We start from the raw sequence: 27,590 nt of genomic DNA on the forward strand, positions 1-27,590 counted from the left end.
AAATCCTTAAAGTCCCTCTCAGCTGATCACTGTTTTATATCTAAACAAATATTGGGATTATAAGCCATTGGTGCCAAAACCTGCTGAGAAAATAATTGACCGAATTGTTCGTTTTTCTGAAGTCCTTTTCACACAGCCCACTGCAGACCACTGCAGGAAAAGTGAATGGTCAAACAAGATTAGAGAGTCCAAAATACCATAATAGATGTAAATAAAACACAACAGTAAACTAATCAGAGACACAGTGGTCACTAATGATACTGACCGCTAGCCCTTTCATTCACTGTCCAAAATCAGCGGGATATGTCTGGGCAAAGTAGTACTGACCAATGGGTGAGTGAACCACAACAACCAAAATACAGGTAACAGGACTCTGTCAGTGAAGCCCACAGGTATGAAAGGCCAGGGTGAGTGACCGTTAGTGATTAAACGCAAGGATCAGACTGACCTCTTCCATGTTATGATTCATTCACCTGTGGTCAGACAATAACTGACCACTGACTATATACCTGAGGGCCAAGTTTCCCGACAATAGGTCTGCGTAACGATTGCCAATGTAATGATGATCGGGTAGCTTGACTGCTAAATCAATAAACAGGTAAGGTTTTGTACAGGTACGTATGATAAATAAGCCTGTTGGCCAAAAACCTGGTCATTCAACACTTCTGCTGGTCAGCCAGAAGGAATGACCACCCACCTGCATCATTATGATGGTCAAGCATGAAAAACCTAATTTGATATCAACTAGCCAAATTAATCTCAACACCTTCACTTTGCCTGTCAGTTTAGAGTTTTGACACAAAATAGCTGAATGTCAGATGGCTAGTTCAAGAAAAGTTACATTTGCCAATTGTCCTCACACACAGCTGTTTGATATACAGATACCACATGGTACTACAACACCTGTACCTGTTAAGTACCTGTATATATGTGAATTTTCCTCTCAGAGAATTAACGTCTGACAAAAAAAACACCAACTGATGGTTAAAGGATTTTTTGAGAAGACCATTTAGAATCCATTCCCATCATCAAATGAGCAGTGCACGACACCCATATTGGACAATCCATGTTATAACTAATAACCCTTCAGCACACTGGTACCCAGTAAGGTGGCTCAGTTATTATTGCCCAAGTAGAAGACAGATTTTGCCAATTAAAGAGCGACTTTAATATTCAAAATTTTCAAAGGTTTTTCCAATACCTGTTAAGTTTGTAATGAAAAGGAATGTGAATGGAAACCAAAAATTCTGAATACATGTATCTAGTTCTTGTTTCATATTGTTTAATGTGATGCTAAAGAATACAGGTATCTTATTTCGGATTTACATTGTTTAATATCCTTAATTTCTGTATAAGGTAGCGAATACAGAAGTCAATGCTGCCTAACCAATAATCAAATATTGAAGTCTTTATGTTAGTGAAAACAGACCACATATAACCCTTTATAACTAAGTTATATAGCTGTATACATGTATGTCATCTGATCAGCCCAGACATGTACAACTGCTGGTAAAATATATCAGTCCATGCAACAATGACTCAATTTTTGTAAGACAGCATTTATGATGATTTTCTCTTTGTTTTACCAAATTGTTAGGATCGTTTACAGGACGAAATAAGATTTTACCAGACTGGTCGGCCAGGTTTCGCAGAGACTGACGTATAATCGATGTACAGTGAATTCAATATGGCAATACATGCTGGTCAAGCACCTTCTATCTTCAATGTCAAGTAAACACAATACAAAAACTGTCCACCAATCACATTATTTATCTTTAGTGAAAGTCAGAGGAAATCGCTTTGTGGTTGATATTGTCCGTATCTCATTACAGACGACACCTAGCTGTGTTTGACCGCAGGAACCGGCCTCTGATGTCTTGGTTATCATCACTTGTTACCTGTCCAGCATTAATCTTCCTGTCAAACCCAGGTGTAAATTACAGGTAAATATATACAACAAGGATTATATGTTTTACTGATATATCAGTTGGATGCTGACATGGTATGCCAAGAATAAAAAAAACCTTTTTCATTTGACACAAGCAATTAGGAGACACGTCATTAATACTTGACGTCAGACTCTCATCCAAAGCAATGAGAAATGTGTCCTCCTGTCATTCATCACTGCATAAGTTTAGAGAAACAATGAACATTTGTAAGGTAATTGGGATAATAAATTTATGATAAATAAAATATCCTATGTGTAATATACATAATGAACGTAATGTATGTAATGAACCTTGTATGTCTAATGCAGAAGGGGTCAAAGGTCACCTTTGACCCTTTAACCTTGACATATGACAACCAGTGTATGATCAGATATAGAACCTGATGTTGAGATATTCTCAAGACATGTCATGAAGGGGATATGACAGGACAGCCATGACATGAATGGTGACACTGTATGCATAAAATGGCAGGGGCACAGAAACTTGTTTACTATTAATTGCATAATTATGGAATTAACATCTAAAATATTCTAAAGAAAAATAAAGAATTTTGCAATCACCTGGTTGAGTGTATACATATAGGTTAAATTAAATTGAGGAATCACATTACATGTATAAAATCAGAGAAATCAAGTTCCTCCCCTAAAAAACCAACTACAGCCAAATTGTGTTAAAATAACTCTATTTCAGCAGTAATAGAACCCATTTTTCATATAGATTCTCTCCATGTAAGCTATCAAATGGGATGTCTTAATAATCCTAAAAGCTGCTATTCAGAGACCACATATAGACTTTTGGCTCTGATAGACAATTTTCAGTCACTCCCTGGACACTTGCGCATTTCCACGCAAGTCATGTAAACAGGAAATCTCCTTTTCTTGATAAATGTCCAATGTAGTGCCATTTACCATAGAATGATTATAGAAGCCTGTGGTGAAATTCTCAAAGCAATTGGTTTAATAGAGATCAGCTGACCTCAAATGTATATACCCTAGTGCAAAACAGTGCTCCAGTATATTACAACTCATCCTCTGACCCCCAAAATGTGAAGATGGTCTATGAAATCCATTGATATGGCCAAGACCATTATCCTCTCAGGGTTTCCACCTCACATGCTTTCAGTGACCTTGTATCTATCTGGGAGTCTGGAGGTTTCCTTATCATAGACACAAATAACAGTGAAATGGTCTGAGTGGTGAATCCAAATGGCTTCAAAATAGGCATATCTCTGGGAGTCTAGGACAAACGGAAGGAAATTGGTTAAAGTTTGATGCTAATCATGTAGACACACTTTCCAATGGCCTTCTATGTCAAGGCGAAATGTTACCATATACGAGTTCCCTCAAGGACTGCCATTATATAGATCAAACTCAGTACTCACTTATGAAGCATGTCCCTTTGTCTAGTGATCTGTCCCCATCATCCCCTTAGACTGCAGGCATACCAACTGAAATAGATGAAATATGCAATCTATAAAATCTTTAAATTTACATTTGTTGCTATGAACAATTTCTTCATTCATTATGATCACTGTTCTAAATTTTCAACTGTGGTCGATGGGAGAAGTTAACACATCCAGATACCACGGGATTAGATATTTTGAGTTGCTATCATTACTGCTGCAATGTTTGAAGAGAGTGAAGTCCCAGCTACTATTGTTTATGACATCACTATTATAATGTTATCTGAGGACTTTAGATAATACTCTGCCTTTTGTCGGTCAATATCACAACCTCTGGGTTATTCAAATATCTGTATTAATTGAAGTTAAAGTCAATAACTGTATACTGTTACACTTGCTTGTTTTTGTCCTATTTATAGTCTAATTGTTTTAGTCGTACAACTAAATTAATGTTGAATAATAATCTATGCTGTACATGTGTTTCCTACAAATGAGTCAATGTTAATCCTTATGTTTTGTTATTCCTCCAACAAATGAGTCAATGTTTTTAGTTCATTTGCATATTGTCCTTCAAATGAGTCATTGTTAGTCTGTGTGTGCTAAAGTCTAACAAATGAGTCAATGTTAGTCTGTGTGTGCGTAAAAGTCTAACAAATGAGTCAGTGTTAATCCTTGTTTTGTTAGTCCTACAAATGAGTCAGTGTTATTATCCTTGCTGTGTCAGTCCCACAAATGAGTCAATGTTATTCATTGTTTTGTTAGTCCTACAAATGAGTCAGTGTTATTATCCTTGCTGTGTCAGTCCCACAAATGAGTCAATGTTATTCCTTGTTTTGTTAGTCCTACAAATGAGTCAGTGTTATTATCCTTGCTGTGTCAGTCCCACAAATGAGTCAATGTTATTCCTTGTTTTGTTAGTCCTACAAATGAGTCAATGTTAGAGTCAATGATCAAACTCCATGTTGTATCAACTGTCCTACAAACAAGACAATCGATGATCACTTGATCCACAGATTTACAACTAACATAACAATTAAAGATGTTTGTCATGGAAACAAATGTAATCAGCTGTGTTTTTTAATAAAATATTCCACATTTCTAGTTTTGATAGTGGGTCATTTGTGTTAGTCAAATGGATACATCTTCAAATATTTAATTTTGAGTTTTTGCCATATTTTTTATCATTTCTCTACATTAATGATAAACTATTATTCCATTATAGTTTCTATACATGTATCCTATAAAATCAACTGGAACTATGTATATGCGAATCTGGTTTCCCATATAAAAACACTTATTTGTAAACAGCTTTGAAGGTTTGATGTCCATTTATTTAATCTACAGTTGTGTCTGTACAGTATTTATGGTTTCTCCTATAAAAACTGAATACACTCGGATACCTATGAAATTGTATATCACCCATTTTTATGCATGTAAAATAATTGATGAGCTATATATATCTGAAATCTTGAATTAATTCTACCAAAACTTGTTAGTTTCATAGGACGAACAATTGAAATCTGTTTCCGGATGATGATGATAAAATGCTACAACTGAAATGAATGATATCGTATAATTCCTAAACTATTGGATGTATCATTTTTGTGCCTTGATATTTCTTATCTTATCCTCTAGCTCTTGCGCATTGCAGCTGGTCCCTGTGGACAAAGATACAGAGTTATCTGCCATGGAGATCTAACATTTCATTAGGAGGCTGTTGTTTGGTACAAAAAAACAAGATAATTTCAGAGACAGATCCCAGGAAATACGACATGTTCAGCCGAGCAGAAGGAAAATTTGTGTATCGGACAATGATACCCAATTCATTCTAGTGTCGGTTCCGTTTCGTGTCGCACCAGCATTTATAATGCATCTGGCAATATGGACATTAGCGAGGAGCATTATCACTAGGAGTTAATCTAGGGACTTCTCTCAATAGCTCACAACTGGAAAACCAGACCCAATGGAAAACAACATCACTTAGCAACTGTGGAAAAAATGTCTCCTTTTTTGCCAATTTTTATTAAAGAATGCATGAAGTTTCAACTGCATCAATTGCAGTATCATTTAATCCAGCAATACTACGCTTTTAGTTATCAACATATGTATAATTGTGTTCTGCTGTAAACAGAGACCTTGTCCTGTAATATTAGGTAATACATGTACTGATGAATGTAATGAAGCGTAGAACATCTGAAATAAAATCCAGTCTGTTAAAAGCCAAGAATTATGATGTGCATTGTTTTGGTTTTTTTTTTCACTTTTTCGTAATTCATTATCCAGATGTTTTACGTGAAATACAAAATTACTACTTGTTAGTATGGCTACATGTAGTAATGGGTTTTACTTAAAATCAATGAGAACATGAATGTGACCCTTTTTCGATTACCAGTATGTCAATAGTGGTCCCTAAAAATGGAGAAAATAATTAAGGAATGTTCCACTTAGCAGAGGCTGTCTCTAAAGGTCACCAAGGGAGATAACTGTGTCATGCAAATTTGTATTTTAAAGTTGAAGAATAAATCCCAGCTGGTCTATAAAGGTCACCAAGGGATATAATTTTGTGTGGCATTATGATCTCAACCCTGTGAATGTAACGAAGTGGGAGATAACTGTGTACTTCCAGTCTGTATATAAAAGTCATCCCAAACGGGTTACAAAGGTCATTAGGGAAGATAACTCAGTGTCCTAACAGCCTGTATTTTACAGTTGAGGAATCATCCCAATCTCTTTATAAAAGTCATGAAGGGAGCTCACTTTGTGGTATAATGATCTTAAGCCTGTCAATGTGACAATGAAGGGAGATAACTGTGTTGTGTCAGCTTGTATATAAATTGAGGATCATCCCAACCTCTTTATAAAGGTAACTAAGGGAGATATCTGTGTAGCATGCCATGCTGCTGATATGACAGGGCTTTTTCTGGTAGCTTTTTTAGACCGTTAATGGGCCCCTTCCCCAATTGAAATTATTTCATATTTAAGCCAAATTCCCAAAATTTGCAGTTTACTTCTGGAAAAACCTTTCCCAATTCACCTATTTTCTTCCCAAAATGAGACAAAAAGATCTTTCCCAAACCAGTGAGAGAAATCCCTGTATGATGAAGGGGACAGATAACTGTGTCATACCAGCCTATATATATATAATGGCCATTCTGGAGAAAGTTGAGGATCATCTCAACCTCTTTAAAGGTCACTAAGCGAGATAACTGTGTTGTGTCTGTATGTAAAATTGAGGATCATCCCAACCTGTTTATAAAGGTTACTAAGGGAGATAACTTTGGGTCATGCTGAGGGAACAAACAAGTGAGGCAATTTGCTGTCATATCATTGTCACAATACACAACAGTTGCCGCTTTGTGGTTGATGACACCTTGTCTAACAAGGACAGCAGGCATTTTCTCATAGTCAAGCAGGAACTTTTATACAGAATGCTAATATCCTATTTCATATCCATTAAATATCATCTTTCATTTCATCCAAGTTCTAAATCACCAATCAAGCATTGTTGTTCTGCCTGGATCAATACTCAGATGCTCATTAGGGATCAGCTTAGATCCCTCAAGTCCACAAAGATGGTCCTAGTATAATACAGAATTGAGCACTGCTCAAGAAATGTTGTCCCTGTGTGTAAGCTAGAGACATTTCCAGCTGCTCCAAATATTCTGTCTTAATGTGACAAGACATTCAATCCCTTCAAGCAGACTCGAGGGTCAGTCTCCCTAAGCTGTATAAGTCTAGAAGAAAGCCTGAGACTGACATATGGATGACTGGGATTGAGAGGAGATCTAGCTGATGGCCACCATTTGACAACAATTTGTTCTGATCCATCAAAATGTCCTGCTATAGGTCATTCGGTTTCCCGTTTATTTGTATGTATAATTCCTAGATGCATAAACCTTTGTCAACAACCAATAATTGTCATTTCTCAACTAGTTTTATTACTTCTTATAAACGATAATACCCAATCCATTTCTGATTGAAGTTGATATTTTGTAGGTCAATGTCACTAAATGCAGAAAAAGGGTCAGCTTACTGTAGTGACTTTATCAACAAATTTCAATGTAAATCGATTCTTACAAGTTCAGATTTCTGGATGCTCAGCTGCATGAGGCAATCTCATTGTGCTTTTTTAAGGGAACAATTGTCTTTCCAATAAAATAGATAGAAATTATCAATAACATCTGTTGGAAGATATATTGCCAGAACAACAAAAAACAAAGTAAATTAAGTGAATTAAGTGTCTTCAGTTTTTCCCCACTTTTAAATCTTCTTTTATTTCCTCTTTCTCTTTGCATTTTACATACTTTTTCATATACAGAAGGGTATTTTTAGTCATGATACGTTAATGGATGGCTTGATATATTATCGGTCGTATGTGTACATACATGTTTATCACTAGAGTTCTGATAAAGAAATTAATTATGTTAGCATGAGATATTCAAAAACCGATTTATTGTCATTTTCAATAAGCATTATTGTATCCATAATTAGGGTGGTATGAGATACCCACTATATATGACTTTTCTGTATATGACTTTTCTGTATATGACTTTTCTGGGTTTGGTTCAGGTATAAAATTTAAATATTAAAACTACATTTCACAAAAAAATTCATCCCCTCATTTTAATTTACAGATGTCAAAAAAGTGACTTTGCAGTAAAATGGGTAATTATGAGATAGCTTGCTACATTTTTCCTATGGTAAGTCATCATTCTTCATTGAATATTTAGAAATGTACTTCCTTGCCCTGTCTGATAGTTATAACAAGATTGGTTTATAATCCAGTACTATACAGGTAAAAACATGTTATATTAAATACTGCTGGTCTAAGTTAAAACTCTGGACACTCAGAGAAAAATCAAGTACTATAAATAACATTTCCATGCAATCTATAATGCACTTTATAACCTTTATTAGCACACTATCTACCCTTTGCGAATCAAGAAACTGCAATTACCTGGGGTAGGTATTTATGTAACCTGACTGAAACTTCAAAAAGACATTATTTTGTCTGATTTGTATGGTTGACAGAGAAATAACAGTAATTCCTGAGCCCTTGGTCATCCATGTGCGAGATATTTTTGACATGCGAACATCATTCTTAAGGTGAACATTTTGCTTAAACACAAAGAACATCAACCCGAAACACTAAAACATTTTCACAGCATACATTGAGTCATTTAGTGGGAGTAAGAAGAATGAAGATGGCCACACATGGTCATGGCCATTTCCATTTATCAGCAATGAACCAGTTGGACCAGAGTTGCATGTTTATGAAACACTGTATTGTTTATAGATAGGCCTTGACAAACACTTTAAAACCCAGTATAACATCTGCAGGTCTGCCAACATTTATACCTGTAAAATAACATTTCACAAGAGGCCCATGGGTCTTAATGGCCACTAACAGTCACCTGTGTTTTGATATATTTTATCATATTTGACCCCTATGACCTTGAATGAAGGTCAAAGTCATCAATTTGAACAAAAATGGTAGCCCTTCATCCCAGCATGCAACATACCTAATATTGGGTCTCAGGGCTTTTTGGTTATCAAGAAGAAGTCATTTAAAGATTTTATCATATTTGACCCTTGTGACCTTGAATGAAGGTTAAGGTCATCGATTTGAACACACTTTGTAGCCCTCATCCCAGCATGCTACAGACAAAATATCAGGTCTCTGGGCCTTTTGGTAATTGAGAAGAAGTTGAAAATATTAATTGTTTATGACGCACGGCGGACGCTCCTGGACAAAAGGCGATCGCAATAGGTCAACTGAGACTTCTTCTTAGGTGACCTAAAAACAGATGAATAGGTTTGTCTGCATAAACGAACAGGCCTCATATGGTGACCTCCATCTTGTTGTTCCCAGTAGAGTTCCCCTTGTTTGGATGAGATTTACCAAGAACATATTTTTGCATTACTTATGAATGATTACGCCCAAGGACAACCCACAAGTTTTGACAGCGATAAAAGCTTAATCAAGACCGCTACCAAGTAAAAAAAGATATTTATGTTTCAGTCTTGTTAAGTAAATACAGTCCTCTTCATTACAAGCATTCCTTCAGAGAAAACAGTTTTAATGGCATGTTATTACTCTGTCTAAAAAACATCAATATGAACAGAGACATTTCCAATATCTCCACATAAAACAGAGGACACGTCTACTATCAAACAGATTTACTATCCTTTTTGTCACAATCATTATCAAAATGTTCATTTCCATGGCAACAGTGGAAGCCAATTAGAATGGCTGAGACCAGGTACCTGTAGATATAAGAAACATGTCTGTCATAAAGGATATGGATAACAAACAAGGGCTGAATCTCCAATAGGTTTCTACCAAGATTACCTGGTTAGTCAAGTACAAAAATCAATAATGTCACTTTTTTACGGTGCCGACTCATCACTGAAATGCAACACTACGACATTTTTTTCCAGATAGTGTGACAAATTTAAGTAAACATGATGACTCAAAATGTCTCATTTATTTTTCAAAGTCCAGAGCAACACAAGAGCAATTCCAATTTAATTATTAAGCTTGTGAAAAATACAAAAATAAAATGTATACCTAGATTTCCATTCCTATTACCAGTACATCATTAATACTGATACACTAGTGCATTCCACGTGGAGCATGACCCACTCTGCTGAACATTTCTCACGGTTGGATCTCTTTCTTAATTACCATTTACCAGTGATGATCTCCTGTATTTGTGTATGAATAATTAATACTTTATCTCCTATGACACATTACAATCCACTACATAGCTTTTTTGTCATAATTTAGGAACTAATGACAATATAGTCCACTATATTCTAACATTTGAGAATCCTGTTTTACAACTCAATATTTTATGTTGTTGGTTTTGTTGTTTTTTTTCTCGATTTAACTATACCACATTGTAACTAGCTCTTTAAATCAATTAGTAATATGTAAATACATTTCACCTAGACACACAACATTTAACATGTATTGGATTCCTGGTGCCAGCTAGTTTCATTAATAATTCTTAACTGTAGGAAATTCTTTAACTTAAAATTTCCCATAGGAATGCATTACTACAAAGTGTCCCAAGATGGGCCAGTATGCCTCAGATAACTTCTGCATGGTATGATTACCACTTTATTCAAATATCAGAGTTAAGATTTAAGGTTTATTCATGTTAATGATTTTTCTAGTCCTTCATTCCAGTATAATTTTGGCCTAATATCAGGTATCAGAGTCTCATGACTATCAAGAAATCAATGTTTTCACATTTTTGCCTATTTGACCCCTGTGACCTTCAATGTATGTCAAAGGTCATTCATTAGAACAAAGTTGGTAGCACTTCATACAGGCATACTACGGGTCCAATATCAAGTCGCTGGGCCTCTTGGTTATTGTAAAGAAGTTATCGATTTTAGCCTATTTGACCCATGTGACCTTGAATATAAATCAAGGTCATTCATTTGAACAAACTTGGTAGCCCTTCACCCTAGCATACTACAGGCTAAATATCAACTCCCTGGGCCTCTTGGTTATTTTGATGCCGGACAGACATGCAGACGCCGCACCACGGAATAAGCTATCTTGCCTTTCAGGCAGGTTATACATTAGCTAAAAATGAAATCACCGGCATCAAATCCATGCCTTAAAAATCCTGAACTCTATCAAAATACTATCATATCAACAGAATTATTTTGAAGGCCAGACAAATCGGAGATAATTAGTCAAAAGTAGAACAGGACCAAAACCATGTGCATTATTATTGTGACTAACAGTAATTTTACTAGAACTTGCTGAACTGTAATATAATCTAACTTCTGATCCAGACAGTTTGTTTAAGATGTATGATACAGTATTCAATATTTTTTAATGAAATTAATTAAAACTTTTTAATAGGACATAAACTCTTATACCAATTACAATTTTCCTTCAGAACATAGATGTCAGACAGATTGAATGAGAATGGGAGAGATGTGAAGCTTAGATACAGCTCTCTCTGTGTAAAAGTACCTATTTTAAAGTAATGGGACCAAACATTGGAGACTTTTAAGCAAATAACATTGCTGAAATCCTATTTGTGATGAAAAAGATTAAAACTTAACTTTAGGATTTGTCAACTTTGGCACCAAATTATGGTAGGGACGATGGGAAACCTGGTTCCCGTATTGATAGAGACATTCTAGTGAATCAACACACAAAATCCAACCAAATATATTTATCTATATGGCTCCCATCTTATCTATTAAACTTACCATAGGGAATGGAAAACCAAATCTAATGCTTAATTTCAGACTGGAGTTGCCATGGGAACGAAACAGCGAAGCCATGAAGGCTGAAAATGAGTGTTAATTGAACAATAACAATAGATTTTTGTGCGAAAAAAGCAGACCGGTCTATAGCAAACTGACTTAACGTACATAGGAAACTACCAAAATTTGTTTCCTGGACGAAGGCAATGCAATCAAATCGTAACGTTACTAGACAAATGAATATATACAATTCCTTCCCGAGTCACACACAGCAAACCACAAATTGGCAATATAGGACAGCCATTCTCAGAAAGGAGAAATCTGGATTACATCTAGTGTTCCCATACAATCATTTGGTTTAATATTTACCTTTTCTCTCCGAATTGACGTCACTACACAACATAACTTAATTGTGCATATCAGTGATGTAAAATCCTAATATAACATCTGCAGACATTCTGGTCCCTACAAAACAAGGATAGACTTTCCCACCATTGATTTGAGCTAGTCTAATTAGTCCATTAAAGGGGGGTAGAATGAGGATTTAACAGTGCATCAAGTTCTAAATCAAGAGGCTTAAAGTATACTGCCAAGGTACCAATAGTGCATGAAGCTTTAGATAATTGATTCCTTTACATTAACTTATGCCCTTACAACCAAATTAAACATGATTTTGCTAAAAGCATGTCTTAGTTGAAGACATTTGACCAAATTAACTGAAAGTAATGGATACAGATCTAGACATCAGACAGAGGTTTAATGGACAGGCTATTTTACTGACCACTCCACATTTTGAATTGTCCGTCTCCCTCCTTGTTTTCTCTAATTCACATGTACAGTTCCTACAAAATTGTCTGTTTTCCTGCTTATTCACCTTGGTTCATCGTCAGTACAGTCAAACCTACTGACAGTCAAACCTTCTGACACTGTCTATCCTTCTAACAGTTAAACCTACTAACAGTCAATCCTTCTGGCAGTCAAACCTACCAACAGTCAAACTACTGACAGTCAAACCTACTGACAGTCAATCCTTCTGACACTGTCTATCCTTCTGACAGTCAAACCTACTGACAGTCAATCCTTCTGACAGTCAAACTTACCGACATTCAAACTACTGACAGTCAAACCTACCAACAGTCAAACCTACTGACAGTCAAACCTTCTGACAGTCAAACCTACTGACAGTCAAACATACTGACAGTCAAACCTACCAACAGTCAAACCTACCAACAGTCAAACCTACCAACATTCAAACTACTGACAGTCAAACCTACCGACAGTCAAACCTACCGACAGTCAAACATACTGACAGTCAAACCTGCCTTAGTGTTTCCTGGTATTTACTGTACTATTTATATTTAACCAAACCTGCATACAGTGACCACCTGTCATATATGACCCTTTTTAGTGCCTCCCTTGGAAGGTCACTTATAACAGGTTTGACCGTAACTTTCATTGTTTTTATTTATTGTGCCACTTTCATTTTGATCCGTCACCTTTTGTCATTATCATACATGTATATCCTTAAGTCATCTTTCTGAGATTTTCCTTCCAAAAACATTACCACATTATCTTAGGTTCCCTTTAATGCAACCCTGCCCCTCCTATTCACTTCACTTTCACACAATACTTTCTATTTCTTTCAAAACAAAACCTTTGTGTTTCTATCTTAGAATCTCTCCCCTTCCATCATTTTCTCCCCTCACTCTATTATCAAATTCTCTAAATTATCTGCACTTGTAGCTTTTTCTTCTTCCTTTTCTATGTTCATTGATTTTTTATCAATCCTTCCATCTGTCTTCAGATCCCTGCATATGTCTCTTTATCATTCTTGTTCCTTCAATCAATCTGCTTCATTTTTACAATTTTGTCTGTTTCCATCTGTACATTTCTGTACATTTCTGCATGCCACCTCTTCCAATTCTCTGTCCTGACAGCTCTCTTTTTTCTTTCAATTCCTTCGAGTCTCATCCCAAATTGGTTTCCAACTCTCAGAGAAAATGTTTTTTCCCAAAACCATTTTCCAATATAAATCTAATTTCAAAATCTATTTTCACACCCATATATATATATAACTACATTTTAATTTGGTTGGTTTTATGTTACAGTATGGAAAGCAATAACGCATCAGGAGTCCTGGAGCTAAAACTCAACAACACCTTCTTAAACTCAATTTTATTATCCCTATCCTAGAGATGGTGAGATTGATTTTCCATCCAAAGCCATTCCAAAGTCGACCACTCTAGAACTACTTATACATCCCACTGCTAAAAGGAATTTGGAATTTATGATCATGATTAAATGGAATCTTGGCATGCTAAGGGTGATTGGCGGGTTAATCCAAACATACTGCTCACCCTGATCACAGCACCATTACTCTCTCTAATGCTACGGTCATAAAAAAGCTGCATCTTTTCAATTTACATCCATTTACACGACAAAAAGGGATTAAGAAAAGGAAATATTTCAGTCATGCAAATACGTAATTTTGTGTGCTGATTATGGGGCTTTGGAGATCTTACCGCAACCAAAGACACACATGCCAATGGGAGCGGACGCCATTTACATTGTAATGCCCTTCCACAATAGCATGTGACAATACATTAAAGTCTACTACATAACCCTACTGAAATTGTTTTATCATTACAGCATGCATGGCTAATACAAAATCTCTGACAATGTCGACAAAAGGTTTCACAGTTCTATCGATCCCTTAAATCCGAAAATGGCTTATTCCAGTGGTTTGTAGGGACCCTTGTGTGTAAGAGCGTTGGGCATGTCAGCCTTTTGCTGAGTAGCAATGAATTATAAAATAGCACATACTGTCAGTTATCGGAAATTATGTCACAAAATTTAAGTGTATAGATGAATAATTCATAAATACAAAGAGTTGAAAATATAGATTTTCAGATTTTCTATGAAATCGTATTTTTTGCATAATTTTTCTTCTACATGTGTTTTTAATTATAGACGTTACAGATGTCTTGATGTCAATCAATGGTATTTCTTTTTTGTCTAAACTATCGACACAGCCATTAGAATCATCCATATCCAATAAATATTTCGGCAGTGGAATAAAAGCATACTCCATAGTCCCTTACATAATAACGAACCATAACGTACATGTACCATCAATGTATACAATCTTTTACAGATAAAACATTACCGCAACAGATTAATTTGACAGCTACTGGTACACGTTACATTTAACAAAAAGGGCGTCTCTTCTGGCACATGTGCTACATACAGGGGTTGACCACAGATGTTACAGTACTACAATTTATATTCCAGTGACAAACGTAAATTGAACCAATTGTACTTAAATACACAAAACATCTGTTCATGACACTTTCACTTAAAACTGAGTCAGTGTCAGACCATTTTAAATCTTCTTACTCTGTGAACTTTACATATTACGGTGAAAGGGTGGCAGTATAACAAGATTTTACTCTAGTATTGGTGGCAGTATAACAAGATTTTACTCTAGTATCAATGGCAGTGTAACAAGATTTTACTCTAGTATCAGTGGCAGTGTAACAAGATTTTTCTCTAGTATCGGTGGCAGTGTAACAAGATTTTACTCTAGTATCAGTGGCAGTGTAACAAGATTTTACTCTAGTATCAGTGGCAGTGTAACAAGATTTTACTCTAGTATCGGTGGCATTTTAACAAGATTTTTCTCTAGTATCGGTGGCATTTTAACAAGATTTTACTCTAGTATCGGTGGCAGTGTAACAAGATTTTCCTCTAGTATCAGTGGCAGTATAACAAGATTTTACTCTAGTATCGGTGGCAGTGTAACAAGATTTTACTCTAGTATCGGTGGCAGTATAACAAGATTTTACTCTAGTATCGGTGGCAGTGTAACAAGATTTTACTCTAGTATCGGTGGCAGTATAACAAGATTTTTCTCTAGTATCGGTGGCAGTGTTACAAGATTTTACCCTTGTATCGGTGGCAGTATAACAAGATTTTACCCTTGTATCGGTGGCAGTATAACAAGATTTTACTCTAGTATCGGTGGCAGTGTAACAAGATTTTACACTATTATCGGTGGCAGTGTAACAAGATTTAACTCTAGTATCAGTGGCATTTTAACAAGATTTTACTCTAGTATCGGTGGCAGTGTAACAAGATTTTACCCTTGTATCGGTGGCAGTATAACAAGATTTTACCCTTGTATAGGTGGCAGTATAACAAGATTTTACTCTAGTATCGGTGGCAGTGTAACAAGATTTTACACTATTATCGGTGGCAGTGTAACAAGATTTAACTCTAGTATCAGTGGCATTTTAACAAGATTTTACTCTAGTATCGGTGGCATTTTAACAAGATTTTACTCTAGTATCGGTGGCAGTGTAACAAGATTTTACTCTAGTATCGGTGGCAGTGTAACAAGATTTAACTCTAGTATCAGTGGCATTTTAACAAGATTTTACTCTAGTATCGGTGGCAGTGTAACAAGATTTTACCCTTGTATCGGTGGCAGTATAACAAGATTTTACCCTTGTATCGGTGGCAGTATAACAAGATTTTACTCTAGTATCGGTGGCAGTGTAACAAGATTTTACACTATTATCGGTGGCAGTGTAACAAGATTTAACTCTAGTATCGGTGGCATTTTAACAAGATTTTACTCTAGTATCGGTGGCATTTTAACAAGATTTTACTCTAGTATCGGTGGCAGTGTAACAAGATTTTACTCTAGTATCGGTGGCAGTGTAACAAGATTTTACTCTAGTATCGGTGGCAGCGTAACAAGACTTAATTTACACTAGTATCGGTGGCAGTGTAACAAGATTTTACTCTAGTATTGTTGGCAGTGTAACAAGATTTTACTCTAGAATTGAGGCCAGTATAACAAGATTTTACTCTAATATTGGTGGCAGTATAAGAAGATTTTACTCTAGTATCGGTGTCAGCGTAACAAGATTTTACTCTAGTATCAGTGGCAGTGTAACAAGATTTTACTCTAGAATTGAGGCCAGTATAACAAGATTGTTCTCTAGTAATGGTGACAGTATAACAAAGTTTTATTTTATACTGTTGGCAGTATCAGATGGTTTTACTGGTAGCAGTATAAAACAAGAGGCCCAGAGGGCCTGTATCGCTCTGGATTTCATGAGATATGAAACAAGAATGATGATTAAGTATATTTGTCACTGGTATTGCTATGTCAATATATTATAGGCATTTTATATGGGTACGTGAGGTTTTTATGCCAAAAAATGCATTAATCCATGAAATGAAACTGAATTTTGGCGCAACCCCATAGGGATGCTACCACACAAATGTGAGTGATATCCATGGCTTTGTTTCAGAAAAGAAGTTGTTTAAACCAATTGACCCCTTTTGACCCCGCCCTCTGCACCCCGAGGGGTCAGTTCCTTCCTTTATAAAATTTTGAATCCTTACCCAAAAGGATGCTATCAGTCAAATATGAGCTGTTTCAGAGAAGAAGTTGTTCATATCAATTTAGCCAAATTGACCCCTTTTGGCCCCACCCCTCAGCGCCCTGGTGGGTTCAACCCCTAAAATTTGTACAGTTTTGAATCCCCACCCCATGATCATGCTACCATACAAATGAGAGTGATATCCATTGCTTAGTTTCAGAGAAGAAGTTGTTTATATCAATTTAATCAAATTGACACCTTTTGGCCCCCCCCCCCCCCCCCCCCCCCCCCCCCCCCCTCTCAGCCCCAAGGGGGTTGGCCCCGTCATTTGTTTAGTTTTGAATCCTTAACCCAAGGGAATGCTACCAGTCAAATATTAGAGATATCCATTGCTTAGTTTCAGAGAAAAAGTTGTTTATGTCAATTCTGCCAAAATGACCCCTTTTGGCCCCGCCTCTTAGCCCCAAAGGAGGTCACGATCGGCCCCACTATTTGTACAATTTTGAATCCCAACCCCAAAGGGATGCTCGCAGTCAAATATGAGCAATATCTATTGCTTGGTTTCAGAGGAGAAGTTCATATCAATTTAGCCAAATTGACCCCTCTTGGCCCCGCCCCTCAGGCCCCCATGGGGTCAGTCTCACCATTTGTACAATTTTGAATCCCCACCCAATAGCGATGCTACCAGGCAAATATGGGCAATATCCATTGCTCGGTTTCAGAGAAGAAGTTGTTTAAACCAATATAGCCCAATTGACCACATTTGGCCCCGCCCCTCAGGCCCCCTGGAGGTCAGCCCCATCATTTGTACAATTTTGAATCCCCACCCCATAGTGATGCTACCAGGCAAATATGACCAATATCCATTGCTTGGTTTCAGAGAAGAAGTCGTTAATATCAATATAGGTATATTGACCCATTTTGGCCCCGCCCCTCAGGCCCCCAGGGGGTCAGCCCCACCATTTGTACAATTTTGAATCCTTACCCCATAGTGATACTACCAGGCAAATAGGAGCAATATCCTTTGCTTGGTTTCAGAGAAGAAGTCGTTTATATTAATAGAGCCAAATTGACCCTTTTTGGCCCCGCCCCTCAGACCCCTGGGTGGTCAGCCCCACCATTTGTACAATTTTGAGTCCACACCCCATAGGGATGCTTCTGACAAAATTTGGTCAAATTCTGATCAGTGGTTATGGAGAAGAAGTCAATTGTTGACGGACGGACGGACGACAGACGACAGACGACGGACGGACGGACGACGGACGCAACGGTATGACATAAGCTCACCTTGGTCCTTTGGACCAGGTGAGCTAAAAAGGTTTTGTTTCAACATGTGACAGTATTATGAAACATTATGGGAATGCCTATAACATATCTAGAATCTAAGATGAAATTTTGAACACTGTATATTGATATGATAAGGTTTTCAGGCAATTTATAAGGAATCAATTTTGGTTATCTTCAGCTTTTATAATGACATTTAATTTGTAACTCAGATGAACTATATGGATCAAACATCCATACTTCTAACAGAGGCAGACTCCAGACTAACAAGACAAGTGCTGGGATTCCCACGAGATAGTGGACAGCAGCAATAACACTCTATTTAATAAAGAATTTCTGTTGCCCTTAGGCCAGTAGTGCCATAATATCCTTCCGGATTACCTCCCTTTGTCACTGGGGAATAGTCTCCACATTATACTGAAGAAATGTGTCACATGGCCTCATATCTTTGACTCCTAATATGAATGATAGGAGATGATTTCTAATGTTCCAATAATTAACAAAACATCTCACAATTCTCTGCCATATCCTAGTCTCTTAATGTACCTACAGTATTTCCTTTTATCCTTTGCATGTGTAAACTTTGTTAGCCTAAATCTTTATTAACGGTTTTTTGTTTTGTTTTGTTTTTTGTTTTTTGCACTAAAACATATTATAAAATAAATTAATGTTTCATTCCAAATTTTGGACTTTTATTCCTTCAGTTTTTTTACACATTCATTTGATTACCAAATTAGGATGTCTTAGTTCTGTTGAGAAAGAATTGTCTTAGGGATCCTGTTCAATAACCACAAAGGAATGTAATGAAGGAGTGCGTGGAGAAAACAAGAGGGTTGTGAGGGTGAAGTAATGAGATATACTACACTGATTCCACACAGTGATGTCCTGAAGGGGTTGTTTCCTTTTCTGTACATGGTTAGAGTACATGATGCCCATTACAACAGCGCAAGTTTTAAATAACTCCAATTAATTTTGAACAAGTTTTCCCTAAAGCTTGTTGCGCTCTCCATTCCCTCATTCAGGTTGTCATGTAGGACTGTTTCAGGAACTGATTTCACCAATAACATACCAGGTCTAGGTCCTTATGTTACTACAGATTGTCCATCCATGGTTTCCATGGTTAGATGCCCTTCAGCTGTTACCTGAATCTATCTCACAAACAAAGACATGTTTGGTATCCTCACAAATATGTTTGTATCTATACACAGATCACAACAATATCATGGAAAACCTGCCTCTCTCATTTCTAAACAAAGACAAACCAGATGTATTCATTCTCCATTATATGCTTTGTTTTTCAATGAGCCATGTATAAGGATTCTAAACCCGAGTGAATGTCTTTGTCTTCCAGTGTCCTGAGCCGTTGGGAATTGGACACTTGTCAGTGACAATTATAGAACACATTTATACAAATCAGATATCGGGAATGGTACCCTGCAGCAAGTTCTTTTACAATATAACTTATTAACAAATCCTCCGTCCATAACATAACTCTCAACAGAACAGATACACTGGATATATCCAATAATCCTGATGGTTTGTGGGCGGAAACAAATCCATAGTTTTGGCACCTTCCAGAGACTTGCATGACAAAAATCTTGTTTGGGTAAAGTTAAGCGAGAAAATTATAAAAAAAAAGGAAAAAAAAACATTGCACTAAAAATACTGGCTAATACAGTACTATAACAAGCAAACAAAAGATCTGATGATGACTCAAGAAGTGGTTAATATTGCTAACATCAAGTTTTAAAGTGTATATAGGAACATGTCTAATCCCAGGGAATAAGTAATTAGCAGAGAGAGCTTGGTGTTTTGATGATGATTTTATGATAATATAAAAATAATATACATGATGAAGTAAACTTGTTATACAAATTAACAGTTCCTTGGTGACACTCAGTGAAAAGTGTAGACTATGGTTTTTATGTAGACTAATTACGGGAGTACCATGCCTATCATCCCAATGTCTCTTTGTACTGTTATATTGGACAGTGAGGCCGACAATGTTGGTAGGGTTTACTTGTCACAGGTCCCTGTGGGGAGGACACATCCACCACGCCAGTTCATCAGCGTCATAAATTGGGACGCAGTAGGATGATTTACCGACATCTACGATACAATTATCCTCCCGTTGTAATGCCCACTGTGCATTCTCATATTAATCATCCTCACATCAATGGCTGACATTGCTCTCACCAATCCTCCAAAATGTCATCAAGCACATCATCTGCTACTTGGACCAAATTGGGCCATGGATGTACTAGCTAACATTGGTCAAAAGGTCAAGGGTAAATGTCAAAGGTCAATCTGAGAATCAACACAGTTACAATATGGTATATTTCCCCTGTGACATCCCAGTAATTTAATGACAATATTTCCTTCGCTTGTTCTTTCATCCTTGTGTATATTGCCACAGTCAATCTCATTGATTCAGATCCATTAGCGGTGCTCAGTAAATGTCATTTACAATGAAATCTGTTATGTTCAAATATGGCTTCTGTCAACTCCTGACTCCAAGTCAGGCTAGACATATATACATCAACAGTAGTCAGGGTATTCAAACTGATGAAGTCAGATCATAATCCTGATGGAAAACTAATGAGCAGGCCCGGCAGACAACTTCAACACTCAATGAAACAAAAGGTCTAAAAGGCTTGAAATGCAATAATGATCTGGCACTAATGGTACTACATATCTAAAGTAAAACAAGAATTTCATTGTGGTTATAAAAAATTCAAAGACTTTCATATTTTTATCAAAAAAAATCATTTAACAAACCAGGACTAAAAACAGACCAAAATCTTCTGTTCTAACTATGTCCCACCAAAGTTGTTTAAATGTCTTTAATCTGAACACAGATGAAATTTGACTGTCTAAGTATTACCAAACAGGTTGAACCTTGGATATCTGAATCCTTTCTATTGAAACATTTTCAGAGATTGATACTAACTTGCTTTATCAGTTGTCCTTCTCAATTTTACGTGGTCCACCCAAGATATCAAAAATAGCACGAAAAAATGTATAGTGATTATCCTAGCTGTTTATTATTTATATTTTATTTTGCGTAATGTGTACTTTAAGTCTCAGTTATGCAATGCTCTTATATTTTCAGGTTGACAGCTTTATAGAATATAAGGACTAGAATTTCACCTTACCAGAAAAAAAATTGTGAAATTATCACTGCCAGGAAAATATCCCTTAAGTTTGTAATATTGATTATAACAGTTGAAGCTCAATTTTCTGCCTGATGGTCAAACTCTATTAGCCGATATCCAGGACTAATAAGTCATACATTGTAAGCAGTGGCCCTGAGGTGTAAAAGTTCAAAGTCTGAGAGCCTTTTCTACCAGTAACAGTATCGATCCTGGACAAAGCAGGTGATTTGTTTGCATGTTAGGGTTACAATACATATACTATATGTGATATGGTGTAAATGAGGCTGAAATTCTCTCCACTACTTCTTAGACTGGCTAAAGAACTACCACAGAATACAACAAGGTATTACCACGGAGGGAGCACTTAATTACATCATGATTATAAAGCGCTCCCTCACTGACAAATACTGATTACTCCCCTAAATAACCTCGCTTTTTACAGCTTTACGTTAATGCTTTTCCCGCCTAACTGTCAGAGCAATACTTAAACAACATCTATCTGAAACTCAAAATGCATGAAAATTCTGACCTTTGGCAAGATAGCCTGACTGCTTCTTAGATTAAAACTTACTTTTTTGGGGAAAAAACATCAATAGAAATGCTTAGTGGTGGAGAATATCCAATTTGAATTTAAGTCTTAATTAAATTTGTATACTAACATGAAATCCATAATATTAGTTCAAATAGCTAGATCCACCCCAATTTACTGCCAAATTACTTTTGAAAAGGTCAAAAAAGGAATTTCAATAGTTAGCGAACATCAAACAAATGAATCCAATTTTCTATGTTAATAAGAGAAAAACAAAATATTAACATAAGATTAGAAACTCTTCATTTTATTTTTTGTTCTAATTAACTCATTTAGCATTCTAAATAAGCAAAACATGATGTTCATGTAACGTATTTGAGATATTTCATTTTGTATGGAATATCTTGTCTCCATCTTATTTGCAGCAATAACTGACAGTAAATTATAAGGCAGCAATAACTGACAGTAAATTATAAGGCATTTCCCAGTGAATTATACAGATTCTTTATTCATTATTACATTGACAATGGTTCACCTTCATTTAAGGAATTGGTCAGATCGGACAGAGGTCAAACAAAGGCTTCTTGTTGACCTCTATGGTGACCCCAGATTGACATTAAGGCTGTGTAATCAAGGCAGCAGCCTTCCCTTGACCAGTGGTAAGATTTTATACTGGACGTCAGTTATAATGATATTCAATGGTCATTCCTGGCTAACATTCAGACAATAAGACCTCCATGTCTATTGATTATGCTGAACAAAATGTCAACATTTATTTTTGACAAATGGCAATACGGATTAAACCGGAGACAAGCCCTAAGCCCGGAGATAAACATGCTCCACTTCGTGACTAGAATACAAATTGATAATAGTCTGTGAGAGAAAGGCATTTTATGTACGCCTCGCATACTAACTTAATTTGAGGCGACTCATTATGGGATGTGCTGTATCATTATTGGGAGACTGTACCCAATATTAGAGATATGATGGCTGACAAAGCTGTACCCCAAATTACAGATATGCAGCCTGGCATTCAGCTTTACCCTACAGTATAAGAGATACGCTGGCTCATGAGCATAATTAGATTAGACTCACCACTGACAGATGAGCAGGGTATCGATAGCACCCTACATTATGACTGATAAATAAATGCTTATTTTCCCTTCCGTTATAATTTAGCTGATAAATGGAGCTTTTTCATTCCCGTCCATCACAATTTTTATAAACATATCCTGATATGACATGTTTCCTCAAGTTCAGCTCATCCTAACGAGTCCCAACATTTCTAGCCATTTTTGAAAATTGTACTTTAATCCATGTTTTTGATTTTTTTGTTAACTTGTTTCTGCCATGTCCTTGTTATGATCAATTTACCATTTACAATCTTCTTTACACTGTTCCACTTTCCGATAACTTTTCCTTTTGTTCTAGCACCCATAAATCAGTATAGTGAAGCTATCCATCTTTTGCTGCCCACCATCAGATATGCTTGTCTGTCTTGCTTTCCCCCGCTAATCCTTGTCCTGTAGTCCTGATAACACTGTCCCTAATTATTATCTGTTTTACAACAACATGAAAAACTACAACTGAATTTTCATATTTTGACAATACAAATATCATTATGGCAATGCCAGGACTCTGATTTCCATTATAGCTAATCTGATTTGTTTTCTCCTTCCAATGCCACAAGGTCCAATTAAACACTTCTTCTACTTTATTTTCATGTCAAATATTGCTTTTTAAGGTTGTTTTTCTAATTTGCAAAGTTGATGGAGTGTTGCCATTTAGCATTTCAGATTAAAATTTGTTTCCAATTCTTGCTTTTATGAACTGAATATCTGATTAAATTTTACACCTAACCCATAGAGATACAATTACAGAGTTTTGTCAGTCAGAGTATAAAGAAAGTACAAAGTCATTATGTTTGGTATTTCACTTAAAATAATAAAGATTATGCTACTTAATGAATTTTGTTCCTATACTGTGTTGGGCAAAGCTGGTTTTGATTAAAAATGCTTTAATTGGTACTTTTGAGATGATTCCCAATAGACAGCTCCCACAATCAGGGACCAATGAAAATTACATATTAATTTGGTAAAGATCTATATTGCACTTCATAAGAAAAACAACAATTTTCTTCAATCAAAATCCAAGATGATCCAACCTGTCAGCCATTTTGTTTCCCTATGAATAACAAAACCAAGGTTCCAAGAACTTTTATAAGAAACTTAAGAAATATCCATCTTGTCCTTCTTGGGAAATAATAATAATAAACTTCTGTCAAAATCTCAGATGGATCACTCAAATACAAAAACAGAGACCAAAGATACATGTAGTATATACGTTCTGAAACTAGAAAGGTCTGTAAGACATAATTTAATGCCCCTACTGCCACTTGACACCCTGAAACACAGTTTGGTGAGGATCACATCAGCAGTTTCTGAGATTAGTTAGTTGCATCGTGACGGGACGGGTGACGGGACGGGACGGGACGGGACGGGACGGGACAGCCATGGTAACACTATATGACCCATCCCCCCTTTCATGGTGTGGGCATAAAAATAGCAATAACAATCTTCAACCGTCAAAATCCGAGACAGTCGTCTGTAGAACATTTGGTTTGCGGATTTGTCCTAAGTTTGAAAGGCATAAGTATTATAAAGGGACTAATAGATGCAATTAGAAAATATCCATGCAGTATTTATTGAGAATAGAAATAACAACATGATGGACAGACAATGGACAATTTAAACAACTAGCCCACGAACTGAAAACGTGGACTAAAAGTGGATTTGTTGATGCAATAACATTATGATATATTGATTCTTTAAAATATTGTACCATGATTTTATACTCTGAAGGACATCGTATCATAAATGATAGCTTTAATTTGAATTCCATGGTAGTACGACTCAAACTGGAATAAAACTTGGGGTAGATAAACAACTACATAGTACAGTGGAGCTCGTAAAATGTTAAACGTGATTACGGAGTACAAGGATATCTCTCCAGGTTTAACTGTGCCACCAAAAGAGTGTTTTGATGTATATAAATGACATACTTACATGTATGTATTGGACCCAGTGTACATCAATTTGAAGCAAAACGACACCAGGAACATAAAAGGAAGGATATATTGCTAAACGTTACCAAGATAAAGAATTGGCTGTTACAGCCATGTTTTCTATAGTGTTATTGTACATCAGAATACATGTCATTTAGACTTCTGAACAAATACACTTGATTGCTCTATTGAGTGCAGTATGTAATAAATTAGCTGATTGCTCTGTTCCAAAGATAAGAATACAGCATACAATATTTGTTGACTAAGTTTTTAAATGTCATTGATGCCTTGTTGTAACTAAGTTATTATTCCTAATTGTAATTATGGTAGATTGGAAATATCTTTAGGGAAGGAACTTTAACTCTGACAGTAGTGATGACTTATGTATAGTTTTACCAAAACAGACAGAAATTAATATCCATCATTGTTCCATAATTTAACTGAGCTCTTTTAGGATTTTCACAAAGGAAAGGTGATTGAAGGTGATTAAGTTTCCTGATTTTTTCCTTTACTCAAATAATGTTTCCCTACGGGATATCTAAAGTTAAGGAATGCTCAGGAAACCGCGGAACCAGGTGTAGAGATCACAACTCAGCTGTAACCTTTGACCTCTCCTTCTCCTGTATAAGGTTCCTGATATGTAATTTATCCCCAATAAGGTCTTACCGACATTTTATCACCTCTGTAGTACCCCAGGAGAAATCATTCCCTATGATCGTTACCCACAGTTATTGCTAAAAGCTTTTTTCATTACGAAGAAATTCCTGACCGCTTCCTTTGTTTCTTGCATCCACAAATAACATAGGGCCGTTAATGTACGACCAATAATCTACGTTACGCCGTGTCGACGAGTTACTAACGTAGTCATGCGGCCAATTTCAACACATCATTTCCGCAGCCGTGCAAAGTATGAAGAAGAAATTCTCTTAAAAGTGCCAAAAACCATTATCTATTGGGTACCCTTATATTGATTACAGAGAACAACATGGTCAGGCCAGCAGACAAACAAATCTCTCCAAGGACAACACTGACTCTCGGCTACTGGTACTCTGAACTTTCCCAGTGTCTTGGGGAATTAAATGTTGTCACTTCATGTTTGGTTAAATGATTTAACTACAAATACACCTGCTCACCAGACTACATAACATCCATTTCGACCTAACAATAGGCGTCCTACAGGAAACCTCCTGTAACATACAGCTGATTCACCAAGTTTTACCTTGTCAATATTTATACTGGCCGTTAAGGTCGGACTCTGTGAAGTTTTCCATTGACTTCAATGCTTCAAGAAACAAGTTGGTCACAGCATTTTCAAACTGCAACAGGATCACAGATTAGACCGTCCTATATTGATAGGTATAATGACAGGATCACAAATTAGACTGTCCTATATTGATAGGTATAATGACAGAGTGGTCATTTGTCAGTAGTAATTGGAGATTCTGACTGGACTTAGCATCAGCTGGTGTTAGGTACCTGTTGGTAATAGAACCAACCCCTCATAGGATGAATGGGATCAACTGGGATAAAATGGAATGTAAAAAGTCTTATTAACAATGATTAAGCACTGTCCACTCCCTACACATGTATTAGGCTGACTAAAGATATAATTGATAGGCTTTAACTCTAAACCTATTATCAATAAAATGAGACAGGCGACTACAGACTTAGAGTTCAATAAATGCACTTTTCTTCCTTAACACCATGAGGATCACATTATATATTATATAAATGACTCGTGATTGACTTGAAAGATTTAAACTGATGCAGTGGTCTGCTACTCCAGACATGGTTGGATGGGCCAAGTTGGATAAATATAAATTAACACACTTTCTTACAAATCCCTTGATCAAAGACAAATGACAAATTCCATGTATGATGTTGCATCTTTTGGTTAATTTAATGATGATCATTCATTTCACTATGTATGTTAATGAAAATGTCAACGATGATGTACTGAATGTTTAAATAATCTATACAGGACAAAAATGTTTGTCTTCAAATATTTTGATAAAGTGCTTATTTAAGGTTATTTGTCACTATTTTAACTATACCTTGTAATATTTATCTCGCTTACGAAACAATGTATCATCATCACAAAAAAAAAATCAAAAGGACATAATTTAAGGCAATATGCTACATTTTTAACAATAACTGTGATGTTAAAGCTATCTCCCTTATCTAAAAAACGATATATTCAGAATTAGTGATATTATACATATGTTTTCATTGGCAGTGTATTGAGATAATATACTTGGAAAATCAAGTACATGTATATATCTAATATTTCATACAGCTGAAACAAATGGGAAAAAAACATTTTGATTGTTTTTTCCACCTTTTTCTGAAATCCAGAGTCAGAATCATTCAAAGAAATAAGGCAGGGTGACATTGACCTTTCAGGGTCATGTCATTGTTCCACTTGTCATTAATAATCGATGTCTTGATGTGGTTGGTTCAGCTGGGGTCATCATTGTCATTAGCAATCCTTCGACCCAGGCTTCATATGCAAATGAGTAATTTGCATACAAAGCCTAGTGAGAATAGCTAGCATATCCTTAGTTATATAGCGTCAC

At 36.2% G+C, this 27,590-nt stretch overlaps 1 protein-coding gene and 1 long non-coding RNA gene across 2 annotated transcripts in view; one reads left to right on the forward strand and one right to left on the reverse strand.

Annotated features, from left to right (window-relative positions):
* Positions 1 to 27,590, reverse strand: part of LOC117325807 — a 90,184-nt gene that overhangs the window by 34,803 nt on the left and 27,791 nt on the right. Inside the window, exon 3 of the mRNA XM_033882288.1 lies at positions 3,331 to 3,396. The gene's annotated coding sequence lies outside the window, so the exon portion shown is untranslated. The remainder of the gene's footprint in view (positions 1 to 3,330; positions 3,397 to 27,590) is intronic.
* On the forward strand, positions 484 to 5,582 carry LOC117325808. The gene is made up of 3 exons (XR_004532379.1): positions 484 to 598; positions 1,833 to 1,943; positions 4,987 to 5,582. It is a non-coding gene; the product is annotated as an uncharacterized LOC117325808 (long non-coding RNA).

Source organism: Pecten maximus, chromosome 4 (assembly GCF_902652985.1).
Source record: "Pecten maximus chromosome 4, xPecMax1.1, whole genome shotgun sequence".
NCBI lineage: Eukaryota > Metazoa > Mollusca > Bivalvia > Pectinida > Pectinidae > Pecten > Pecten maximus.